Source organism: Hipposideros armiger, unplaced genomic scaffold (assembly GCF_001890085.2).
Source record: "Hipposideros armiger isolate ML-2016 unplaced genomic scaffold, ASM189008v1 scaffold_54, whole genome shotgun sequence".
NCBI classification, from domain to species: domain Eukaryota; kingdom Metazoa; phylum Chordata; class Mammalia; order Chiroptera; family Hipposideridae; genus Hipposideros; species Hipposideros armiger.
The window spans coordinates 4,199,394-4,212,245 of record NW_017731404.1 but is presented as its reverse complement, the minus strand read 5'-3'; the positions used below and the strand labels follow the sequence as shown (position 1 = coordinate 4,212,245).

The following is a 12,852-nucleotide window of genomic DNA, read 5'->3' as shown; positions in this document are numbered from 1 at the left end:
CCGCCCCCATGGTGGTCCTCAGCCTCCCAGGTCCCCTCCCTAGAGGTCACTACTATGACCAGAGTGAAGATTTTTTTTAAGGAGATAATTACTCTGTCAACTTGGTTTTCCTGTACAATGTAAATACCCCTTTGTGGTCTTTATTCCTGGAGAATTCACTGAAATATCTTAAGATACATAGGGGGGGAGGAAAGAATTTCAGTGGTATCATAGTCTTTCCTTATTAGGGTTTTAATTCAACTGTCAGTGAAACCATTTTTTTTTTTCTGTTTCACTTTCACAGATATTCTGCTAGAACAAAAGGAGTTGTGGGGGAGTGGTGGTGAGGGAAGATGGGGGAGGCTATATGGCATTTATATTTTATACATTTTTACAAGAGAAAGAAAAGATGTGACTTAAGAAGCTAACACGTGAGGAAAACCATCATTGTAATGGTCAGGTGAAGAAAAGCAGAATGTTACCAAGTACTGTACCATTTTTAAAAAGCTGCAAGGATGTAACAGCTATATAGGATGTCAGAGGGGTAGTAGATTGGGGGAGGGGGGGTTATCACTTTGTGAGGGGTGTAAGTGTCTAACCATTACATTGTTTTGTACATCTGAAACAAACAAACAAACAAAAGCTGCAAGAAAACATACTAACATAAACCCATGGTTGTTTCTGAGTGTTGTATGTTGTGTTTATGGGTGTTTTCTGCAATTTTCAAACTTTCTATAAGGAATAGTAAGTCTTTCTAATCATAAAAATAAAAAAGTATTTTTTAAGGATGGTACATTGCATACTAGAGTATATCCTCTGGTCTTTTTGAAGGATGTTGCCAAATGTGAGAATACTTGTATTTAAAATATGGGAGGTACATAGGCTTAATAATGAATGTTCTTCTAGCTCATTGTGGAGTTATCACCAATAATTGTGATTCATCTCCTGGGCCTCTATTCTGTCCTGTTTGTATTTGTTCAACACACATTTATATATAGTTTAACCATATAAGTATCATTTCCATGCCTATCCCCACAATTTGGAATGTGGTATTTTTTTTCACATTATGCAGGAATTCTGTATCAGGTCAATAAATATAAGTTAAAATTGAATATTGAGGGTCTGATCAGCTTTTCTTAAAGGCTTTGTCTTGACACCCACAAAAAGTCTGAGAACAGATTAGAAACTCCATCAATATGTTATAAATCCCGTGGTAGTAGCTTTTTGGCTTGATCAGCTTCATGATTCATTTATACTTTATTGTTATTTTTCAATTGTATGCCTGGGTGTGCTTAAAGTAAAGAGGACAAAAATAAGTTTGAGGAAAAAAACCACACCATTTTAATTGCTTTCAAATGTTCCAATAAACCCAAACCCATATACTCTTGCTCAAGAGGTTTCCTTGCCAGATTCTTACCTAGTTGCTTGCCAAATCTCCCTAGCTTTCTCCTAGTTTCTTAATCTTAGGAACTATAGAAGATATTAGGGGTTGCTGGCTGGTCAGAACACGTAAATGTTTTCAAAAGACTCAAACATTCAAATGGCATAGGAAAGAATTTAAAAAAAAATCAGATCTCCACTCTTAAAAACAGTTAAAAGTTTAAAAGTCAGAAAATAGCAAAATAATCTTAAGCCCACAAGAAAAATAATTTTTTTCTTTCACATTCATGTTTAAATAACCATTTTGTTATCTTCAACTGTAGTTCCTACTGAGAACGTCCCAATAAACGGCCAGTCTCTATGACTAAGGAAATACTCCAACTTACGATCCACTGATAAGTGAAGAAATAACAAGCCCACGAGGGCTTCTAGGTGGCTCTATCTAGCAGGCAGTTCACCAGAAGCAGGCCCAGCTATTTGACAAAGGAGCAGTGGTTGTGCCCAAGCCATTGCAAGGCTGCTAAGATTACTTCAGTCCATTGAACGGCTCCAGGTGGGCACCATTCACACGGGAGCGATGTAAACAGAATAGAATAGAATGTACTGTGGAGGGTGGGTGTCCTGTGTCCAAAGTAGAAGCTTTGAGTTATTACAGGTTAAAATTCCAGTGTTTCTCTGATGGATTTACAATGTTGTGCTGCCTACTTGAAAACTCAGGAAGATAAAATAGTGAATAACTTGGAAACGTAAAGAGAAGGGCAGACGCTTTCTAATATGCAGAAATGGAAGGAGACCAAACTTTAGAGTGAATTCAGATGTCATCTTTTTGTCACAAGCAAAACGCTCTTAGATATGAATACTATCCCCCAAATATTAATCACAACAATTTTATTTCAATCTTGATTTCTTTGAAGGTGCGAGAAGACTCAGATTCTTGGGTCCTGGTTCATGTCTTACAATGTACTGTTTTTAATAAACATTATTTTCGAGAAAAAAAACCCCAAAACCAAACTATGACATCTTCATGTCTCTCCATAAAGACAATATCATAGTCAGAGGGCACTTTTCATGCACCCTCCTGGTATCTTGTGCTATATGGAGGAAATGGGTAAACTGGGTCGGAGTAATGTCAAGCTGTTGTTTTTATATGACCCAAGAACACCAGCAGCCCAAGGTCTATTTGATTTAAGCCAGTGTCCGTTAGCTCTGGACTCGACATAATTGTTATTTAAAGTAAATGAATTTTAAAATACATTTTTCATTGTAACTATCACATGGTGTTAAGAAGGAACTATTTCCTGGGATCAGAAGGAAAGGTGTTCATTCTTAAGAGACCCCATCAAGAGTTGGTCTACTCCACTGAACAGCTTCAGACATTCTCAAACGTCAGAAGGTGTCATCAGAAGAAATAAAATTCCTAAGTACACCTTCTTTGCTCCCTCTTAGACACCTGAGAAGACAAGTTTGCCACTAACGCCAACACTTGCTTTCTCTTGGGGTTTAAGACTATGACCTTTTCTTGTCTATCCTCTTATTTACAGACCAAGTACGTAATTAAAAAACAAACGTGGGGGTGACCGGTTTGCTCAGTTGGTTAGAGTGTGGTGCTGATAACACCAAGGTTGCCGGTTTGATCCCCACATGGGCCACTGTGAGCTGCCCCCTCCTTAAAAGAGTAAACTATGCAATTGTAGTATGAAAGCCATGTGTAACCAATGACCATGGCTGTTCCCCAATAAAGTTTATATATATATATATATATATATATATATATATATATATATATATATATATATTTATCAACCTGGTGGTCAAAGAGGAGAATTCTTTGAAAAGACACAGTTTAAGGAAGAGAGGACTAAAAGGGGGAAATGGAATAATGCGTCATCGATGTAGCACAGAGGTAGGGTCCCTCTATGGACAAAAATGATGTTTTCCAGTTTTTTTTAAAGTGTCTGCTTAGCATCATTTTACATTACTTTAAAACCTCTGAAGTTCAGAGTAAATAACTGTTAATAAGGGTTAAATCCAATATCGACTGGGAGAATGTTTCCTGAGAATTTGACCTTCCAGTTAAGGTTGCAATACTGTTCACTGCCCTTGTCTTTTCAAAGATGATCCAGCATATCACATGGGAAAACTGCAATCTTCCTTGGAAACTTTCCTTGTGCTCTTGCATCCTGTTTGAGTTCTGCTGGAGAACTTCAATACAGGTCAGGAGCTTCATTTAAGTAATTGGTGCTAAAAAAGAAACTTCTGGCCCGGTCCCTTATTCTGAATCTTTTGACTATTAATCATGAAGAGAACTGTCTTTTCAGGTTGGTCAAGTGTTCATTCATTCTGCGCTCGACTGTGATGTCCATAGATACCAGGTGTCCATGAAGTCTAGAGAGAAAGAAGAATATGCGTAATGTCACCTTGGAAATCTTCAATCTGCAAAAATTAGAACACAGTGGAATAGCATATGATAGAACAAAATAGAATAAAACAAAAACAAAGTAAATTAATAAAATAAATTACACAACACTATCGATGTTTCCAAAACGATGGAAATCTTCTCCATGACTTCGTGGGGTGTGTTGGGCCAACTGAGTAGCTGGATGAAATGGGAAACTCCGAGCTGCAGGAAGTGGTGCTTTTCTGATGCTGCTAATTAAGGAATGTGGAACCCTTCCTTCTGAATCAGCTGGGTGGTATGTGGGACTCCGGCTGCTTGCCTGGTCATTGCATGAAACTTCAGAATTAAAACCAGGGTATCTTGCCACTTAACGTTTAAGAGGCAAGACGTGGTGTGTGTTTTTAAATGGTCCCTAATCTTTAAAACGGCTCGTTGCAGCTGGCCTTTTTATCTGCTGATTATATTCACAGCATAGGCTCAGATGGCACGGTGCTCCCCCATGGACGGGATTTGGACCGTGTACAAGCTCACATTTGCAGGTACACAGGCTTATCACAGCATTCGGAGGATTCACTGCTATTACACAGCAATAAAAAAAGCTCTGTGGGACTCTCAGCTCTTACTTTTAATCTCTTTTTGGTAAAATCAATGTTAATGTGTTTTTGTCAAAGGTAATACTAGTATATCATAGAAAATAATTCAAGAAGAATAAGAGGTAGAAACAGGTCATGCCAATCCCATGATCAAAAAACAACCATTTAAAAATGTTTAATAAAAAAATTATATATATATATATATGTATGTGTGTATATATATAAATTTTGAAATGTATACAAAAATAGAGAGTAAAATGAACCCCTCACATCCAACACCCAGTTCTGCAGTTTCAAGATGTTAACCCATTTGCTTCAATTCTCCCATTTTTAAAATTTGCTAAAAAGTATTATAAATTCCACCACATCATTTTCCTCCTAAATGCTTAAGTATATGTCTCTAAAAAATATGTCTACATGTTTTTTTTCCTAATAACCCATAATGCCATTATTATAGATAATGGATTAATAAATTCTTGGTATCACTTAATGTCTTGTCCATACTAAAATGTCCCTGATAAGAAAACCAATTTAAAAATTTTACGTATAACCTATAGCCTCCCTAGTTGCTAATAAAAAGAATTTTTGTTAAAAATATGATTTTGCAGCTGGATTTTTCAGTTTGCTATTATAACTATTTCCCAATGGCATGCTTTTCAAAACTTTCTAATTTTGAAATGGCTGTGTGCAAGAGTTGGGAGGGGGGGTAACTTGGATGATTAATCATTCCTCTATTTGTTTGTTTCCACTATATGTGGAGACAGAGGGTGTGTGTGTGTGTGTTTTTCTTCCCCTTATAGTAAACTTGTTGCCATGAATATCTTTGTTCATAACACCTTTTCCTTGATTGGGGCTATTTCCTTAGGATCCATTCCAGGACTGGTATTGCTGCACCCAAATGTATGAACATTGTAAGGCCCTTGACTTGTGTCCCTGAGTTGTTTACAAAAGCACTGTACCAATTTACACTTCCACTTACAAAGGATGAGAGCGCCTCTATTAAAATGTTTAAAGGCACTGCTTTTCAGAGCTCTTATAAACCATTGGCTGAGGCTGGCTTATGTTTGTCATATGGTCATAGCCCTCTCAAAATAAATAAATACACATTTTCTATAGCTATGAAAAACATGGCATGTGCAGACTGCCAAACAACCACAAAGTAACTTTGATTAAAAGAGAAACCGGTCTATTTGAAAATGTGGTAATGAGATAGTTCCCACCCACCGGGAAGCCCAGTCCTGGAGGGGGAGGGGAGCCTGCAGCTCTGCGTGCTCTCTTCCCATCCTGAAGAAGGTAGAAATGAACAGGTCAGCGTTCTCTTCGTTTACTTTACGGTTTTGTTTTTTTTAGGCTGGGGATTTTATTTGTTTCCATCTGGCTGAGTTGATGATACAAAAATACGGTTGAAAACTAGCAGAAAACTTCTGGTGGCAGGCGTTTCCTGTAAACGCAGCCCCATAGTACTGGGTAACAGAGGATTAAGGCAGAGCCATTTTAGCTTCGAGTCCAAATTCTACTTTGTTTCCTTGGGGACACGTTGTTCTTATTTGTTGACTTCAAATAAAACTGCTTCAGAAACTGTTTATTTCTGTATATAGCATGCTTATTTGCTTTAAAGAATATAGCCTATCAGTTACAAATCCTTGTAGAAAATTCAATTGTATTGATTTGGAGAAATTTATGTGACAGATTTTTTTTTTTTTTGAGGCAGGGAGAAAGGAAAACTATCTCATTACTGTCGTGTTTATGGGGGAGAGAAAAAAAGAGGAACTTGAAAATACTGAGCAAGATGATCTTTAAAAGACCAACATCTGAATCTTTCATTATTTTTTTCTTTCTTTCCTCTTTTTTTTTTTTTTTTAAAGTTCAGGAAGGATGGTCCTATTATCCTCATTTACTTTTCACTGTTTTCATCCCACTCAGTGACGCTGAAGTCATCCCTCAAAACAAATGGGAACAAAACATAATCTCATAAAATAATTTTAAGAGGACACGCAGCCTTGGTGTTTGTTAAAAAAAAAAAAGTCAACAAAATGGGCTAACTATATATATATTTTTTAAGTTGTTAAAGAAATAAAAGGGATTTAGTTAATTTGAAGGGCTGTTTTAGAATAACCCAGAGAAATTTAGAGAGACATCCAGAGAAAATAATGGCTAATGTTATTTTGGCTGACACAGTTTGAATGATTGCCATGGGCCGGGTAGTTTTTAGGTTTCATTGACATTAGCTCATTTCATGCGCAAAAGTGCCCGATGCGCTGGGCAACATTAGTCTTCCCAATTTTACAGGTGAGGCTGAAAGGTTAGGTCACTGGGCCCAGGTCTCCCAGCAGCTGAGCAAGGGAGTCAGGGTTTGGATCCAGGCAGGCTCCGAAGGCGGTTGTTTTATTCAGTTCTGGTTTCGGAGAAAACCTGTGTTCATGTTGGGAGCTGACCCAAACCTCCACCAGCTCAAAGTGGTGAAGTAGCGTGGCTTTGGATCAAGGACACCACTGCCATTGAGGGCAGCTGCCTGAGCTTAAGTCTACTAGACTCACGATTTTTTTGGTCACTTGGATCAAAGGTGTGGCTCTGATCTTAATCTCCTCTCCAGCATTTCCCCCTAATCCCAGTACCGTTTGAGGGCGTGGTTTGAGGGCACACCTTCCGGTCTGGAGACTTGTAGTTTATTAATTCCACATCCTTTCCTGACTCCACTCACTCACCCCTGACTCCTTTCCTGGTCTCTCAGGTATCGCTTCGCCTCCCGTTTGGAGAAGATGCCCAAGGAACACGGAGAGGGAGGACGTCTCCCAGCTTGCTGAGGACCACCCAGATCCAGGTACCTTTCTTGTTTTGTCTACTTTGAGTGGTCTCGCTGATGGCTGATTGCTCTTGGCAGGTCCTGGCGCAGAGAAATCCGGGTCCAAACCCAACTAGTCTCCCTCGTCTGCTATAAACATACTCGCTTCTCTTTCCTGGCCCAGGAGTAAGGATGCTGACTGGGCCCTGCTGTGGTTAAGCACAGACCTGGCTTTGCATGCCTGCAAGCTTCGGTGCCCTAGGCAATGGTCTTTTTAATAATAGGTGTCTTAATTGAGTGCTTACTATGTGCCCAATTCTCCCTGAAGCATTTTATACGTGAGGACTCATTTATTCCTCCTCAATACACTTCTTAGTGAGTACTCTTACCTCCGTCTGTAAAATGGGGAAACAGGCAAAAGGAGCTCAAGTGTGGGGGCAGAGGTGGCACAGCTGGTAGCCCGGAATCTTAAGTTTGAACCCAGAAAGACGGATTCAAGAGGTCACTAGCCGGATCACTGCTCAGAGGCACAGCTCTCTAATCTGGGTGACCCGCGCTGACTCTGCATAGGTGTCCAGAAATGGTACACATAATGTGCTTGGCCTATAATAAGTACTTAATCAATGATCGCTATTATTTCTATTCTCCTAAGGCCAAGGTCAACCACTAAGTACAAAGAAGAGTGGCATGAGTCAGCCTGGGCTATTAAATCGGGCTAGAATTCCACTGTATGTATTCTTGTTGTAGAACCTCAAGTAAGAGAAGTTAGTAAGTCAGAAAGCAAGGTAACCACAGATGACTGTAGTTTCACCTGCCAAATGAATTAAATATACAGGTTATCAGGAGAACTAAAGAACAACATGATTGGATAAATCGGATGTGGACTTACGGCTCTGGCACATGCAGGGGCTCAATAAATTGTAGTATTTTCCCCTTTTCTTATCCGTCTTATCTCTTCTTACTATTACTATTATTGTTATTGTTGTAAAAGTAACCTGAAGATATGGACGCACTTAAATTATCTGAGTGATTTCAGCAAAGGGGACTATTGTCATGATTATTTTAGGAGTATTCTTAGTTTTATCAGTCTGTTTAATAGACCTCTTAATATCTGAGCCAGGCCATGGTCCTCTGCTCAGACCATTCAGGGGTTCTCGGGTTCATTCAGAGTAAAATTAAAATCCAGTCTTTACAATGCCCCAACGGCCCCAAGCAATCAGTGCGAATGTCCGCCATCTTCATTTTCTGACTTGTTTCCACTTCTTTCTCCAAACCAGCCACAGTGCCACGCTGGTTTTCTTGAGCCCCTGGGCACATTGCTTCGAGGTCTTTGCATGGCAGGCCCGTTGCGTGGACTGCTCTTTTCCTAGAACTCTGCATGGCTCACACTGTCGCCCCGTCATCTTCACTCAGCTGTCCTCCGCTGTGAAGCCTTCCTGGACTAACCTATTTCACATCATCCCCCCTGTCCCCTCCACGCCCTGGCCCCTTTGCCCCCTCTTATTTTTTCCCCCGTACCATTTCTCATTTAATACACTATGATATTAAATGTTAACTCCACAAGGACAGGCATTTAATAAGCTTGCTTTCCTGCTGCACCCCCAGCACCTAGAACCATGGTGGGTGCACAGTAGGTGCTCAAATAAATATTTATTGAGTGAGAAAGTGTATGAATGAGTGCATGAAATAATCTAGGGGGCATATTTACTTAAATAAATAATAGGACAGCTCAATACTGGGACACTTCCTGTCTGCCCACCATGTTCAGGGAGGAAATTGGCCCTCCCTTTTGAGGGGCCTGCTGTCTCGTCAGGTGGTAAGACAAACACATAGCAAATGTCATAATGGAGGCACTGAGCAAAGGGTGACTGAACAGAGAGAGTGGTGGTATCTGGAGTGGACCTTGGGGGATGGGTGGGATAGGTGCAGATTAATTTTTACATATACTCCGCACATGCTTTGGGGAGATTCAGTTAGGCTGGGTCAGGCAGCTGGCACACAGCAAGGAGATGGGTAAGCAGACCACGGTTTATCAAATGCCTATAAAAAGCAGTATACGGAAATCCTAAACATTTTATTCCCCGTGTTATATTCCTCAGGGCATTGAACACAGTTTGGACTTCTATGGTAATAGGCAACTCAGTTTTAACTATTCCGGCAAAATATGCCTATATTTTAATACCTGTAAAAAGATAACAATATTTAGCCACTATCCAACTGTCCTGGGTCCTTGCCCACATTTGAGAATTAACCGCTTTGGTTATGGGCCTTCCTAACTTTCATTAATTTGCATATATATTTCTTTTTTATTTATTTAGATAATATCAACATAGAACATTATATTCAGGTGCACAGCATAATTATTCAGCATTTGTATATATATTGTGAAATGATCAGCATACATATTATGATATATGTGTGTGTTTATCCAAACACAGGGATATATAACATGCATAATATATGTATGTGCACCTACATACCTATATAGTTTACACATATACATAAATTTCCTTTAGAAAACATATCATGGTGTGTGTGTAAACCAAAACGGCATACGTTTCTGCAGCTGGATTCTTTTATTTTTTTACTTCACAATGTCTTGGTGATTTAGCCAACTGAGTATATGTGACATTATTCTTTCCAACTGCTTGCTGCCTATATTCTTTTTTTTTTTTTTATTTGCATGAACTATCTTTTTTCCATTGCTCTACTTTCAGTCTGTTTGTATCTTTATTTATTTTTTTTAAGATTTTTATTGGGGAAGGGAACAGTGCTGGGGGATTGGGGAAGGGGAACAGACAAGTTGCTGTCCTTTTGTTCTTCAATCTAGTTGTGGAGGACATTGCTTCACTGGCCCAAGTTGGCACCATCATTGCGCTCTTCCCGGGTGAGGTAGATCAGTCACCAGCTTCTGGACGGCCGCTCACTGCGGCTGCTGGCCGCTCACGCTGGCTGCTGGCTACACACAGTAGCCCATGGCAACCCACTGCGGCAGGGGACTGCAGCCTACGCCGTCGCCAGCGACTCACGGCCTGCTGCCTATATTCTTAAATTTGGATATAGCATAGTTTATGTGGACATTTTCCTTCCGATGAACGTGTAGGTTCTAATTTTTCTCTATCGTAAACAGTGCTGCAGTGACTATCCTTCTGTGTGCTTCTTTATGTACCTGAGTGATTATTACTGTAGGGTAGGTACTATAATTATATGTTTATCTATTTACTTACGTTTTAATTTGTTTAATGTCTGTTTCTTCTATTAGCATGTAAGCTCCACGAGGGCAAAAATACAATTTGTTTTGTACCTCACTCTTTAATTATTACCTAGCCGAGTGCCTGGGACAAAGGAGTTGTCCGTAAATATTTATGGAGTGAACCCGGCTAAACGGTTGGCTGGGGCCAGGGTGCGGTTTTGCATCCTTAGAGAGGGGACGATAACTGATTTTGGTAAAATTGGAGATTTTTGCACAGGGCAGTATAGCAGGATGGTTATTAGTGGGGTTGAGGAAAAAAATGTTCTGGGTTAGGACGGGACGGGTTCAGGAGCACTGGTTACAAGATTATTACACAGGTCAGAAGGCGACAAGAAACGAGGACAGTGGGAATAGAAAGGAAAGGATGTGTTTGAGAGATACTGGGGTGATCGGACCTGTAAGATTTACTGATTACCTCTGAGGGGCCATGTAAAGGCAGGCAGGACTTGGTCTGGGACATTTTCGTTTTATAAACATTTATCGCCTCCCAGCTCTATGCAAAAAGTACTCTGGTAATTGCTGTTGGGACATGAATTTGCATGACCTTTCTTCTCTGCCTTCAAAGGAGAGTTGCAGTCTATTGGGGAAGATGGACAAGTACACAGGGACACCAAGAATGCAAGGGAATGACTGAGGTGGGAGGGGACTAGCCCTGGGGCAGCCAAGTGAACTCTTGCTGTTCCAGAAATGGCTGGGAGGTGGGGAAGGTTAGGGTGAGGATGTTTCACCCTTGCCCCAAAGCCACACACGGCTGACTGGTGAACATTCAGGAAATAGGGTGTCTAGAAATGTGCATCCGTGTAGATTTTTAGAAGTGATGAAATTTAGGTTGGTGACAGAGCTGAGGTTTGACCTCGGATTCAAACGGCTTATTGGCCTCAGTGTAGTCTGGAACGTGGGAACGTGAAAGGGTTACCTCCTGTGACCTCAGGAAGGCTACTTAGCCAACCTGAGCCTCAGTTTCTTCTTTTTAAAGTAAAGGCAGTAACAACCAACTAACGGGGTGAAGACTGATAAGATTACATCGGCAGCTTCTTCAAGCCTGCCATGTCTTCTTTGTTCAGCTGGGATGAGACTGTTGAGGAGATAATCTTGAAGTTCAATAGTTCTTTTGGTTTTACTTCCATTTCCTGTCAGTGGTTTCCCAGTGTTCTTGGAGTAAAACCCTTCACAGGGTCTTTGCCGGGTCCACCAGATCCTGGCAGCCATGTTATCAGAAATTCTGTTTTTTATCCTAAGAGACACTGGGAGTTTTAGGCAGAACCATGATGTAATCAGGTATGACTTTTGAAAAGATCAATGTGACAGATATATGATTGTCTGCATTTCTGTTGGAGTGGTAGAGCTGTAAGCATGGAATTCACGTTGCTTACAGTTATATCCCTGGCATGCAGGAAAAAATGTTGGTGTACAACATAGTAGGTGTGCATGCTATTGTTTGAATGCATACTTAACCTCTTTGCATTTAAAACAAGACTAAAAGTAGCCATTTGGTTGTGTTACTAGGAGGATGTAAAGAGATAATGGATGTAAAGTGCTTGGCACATAGTGGCCATTTACTCATTTTTCATCCAGTGTGAATGAGCACCTACTACGTGCTAGGCATGGTTCCAGGCCCTGGGGATACACCATGAGGTGTGGGGGTGAGGCTTGGCCAGTGTCTGCACGGGAAAGGAGGCCACTGTGTTGAAGGGTAGTGAGGGAGTGGGAAAAGGGGAGACAGGAACTGAGGTTGGAGACCTAGACAGAGGAATGGCTCTGAGGGAGGCCGTATACCTGTGGAGAATGTGAAAGGCCCTAGAGGCTGGATTTAGTCTCCTAGCTCAGCTGTTTATTACCAGTGAGTCTTGGCAAAGTCACTTAATCCCTGTAAAAATGGAATATAGACCCTCCCTCACAGGGTCCTTAGGATTCAATGAGTTGCAGAGTAGAAAGCATACACTGAGAACGCAGTGCATGTTAGAGCTTATCAGCTAGCCTCTCAGCTTGCTGGCCCTACTTTTGGTATAGAATTTTTTTTTTAGAAATGTTTTCCCCTTTAATTTTTATTTTATTTTTTATTTATATATTTTTATTGGGGAACAGTGTGTTTTTCCAGGACTCATCAGCTCCAAGTTGAGTAGTTGTCTCAATCTGGTTGTGGAGGGTGCAGCTCAGTGGCCCATGCAGGGATCAAACCAGCAACCTTGCTGTTATGAGCACTGCGCTCTAACTGCCTGAGCTAACCAGTGCCCCCAGTATAGAATTTTTTTGAAATATCAGTGCTACCATCCATCCAAACCCTTCCCAAGGCAGACCTTGGGTGTGAGTTTGGACACGTTCCCACTCTTGATGGAACTAACAGCCTGATTCAGACCAGAAAATAAAATTTCCAACCAACCAACTATACAGACAACTTACTAGGCCATTTATGTCATCCAAAAGGGAGAGCCGGAAGGAAACAGAAAAGGGAGGTTAGAGACTCTGA

The 12,852-nt window shown here is 40.6% G+C and overlaps 1 protein-coding gene across 1 annotated transcript in view; it reads left to right on the top strand.

Annotated features, from left to right (window-relative positions):
• The first annotated feature begins 5,595 nt into the window (after nt 1–5,595).
• The window catches only part of ZNF217 (zinc finger protein 217), a 33,134-nt gene continuing 25,877 nt past the window's right edge, over nt 5,596–12,852 (top strand). The window contains exons 1-2 of the mRNA XM_019640923.1: nt 5,596–5,657; nt 7,082–7,171. The gene's annotated coding sequence lies outside the window, so the exon portion shown is untranslated. The remainder of the gene's footprint in view (nt 5,658–7,081; nt 7,172–12,852) is intronic.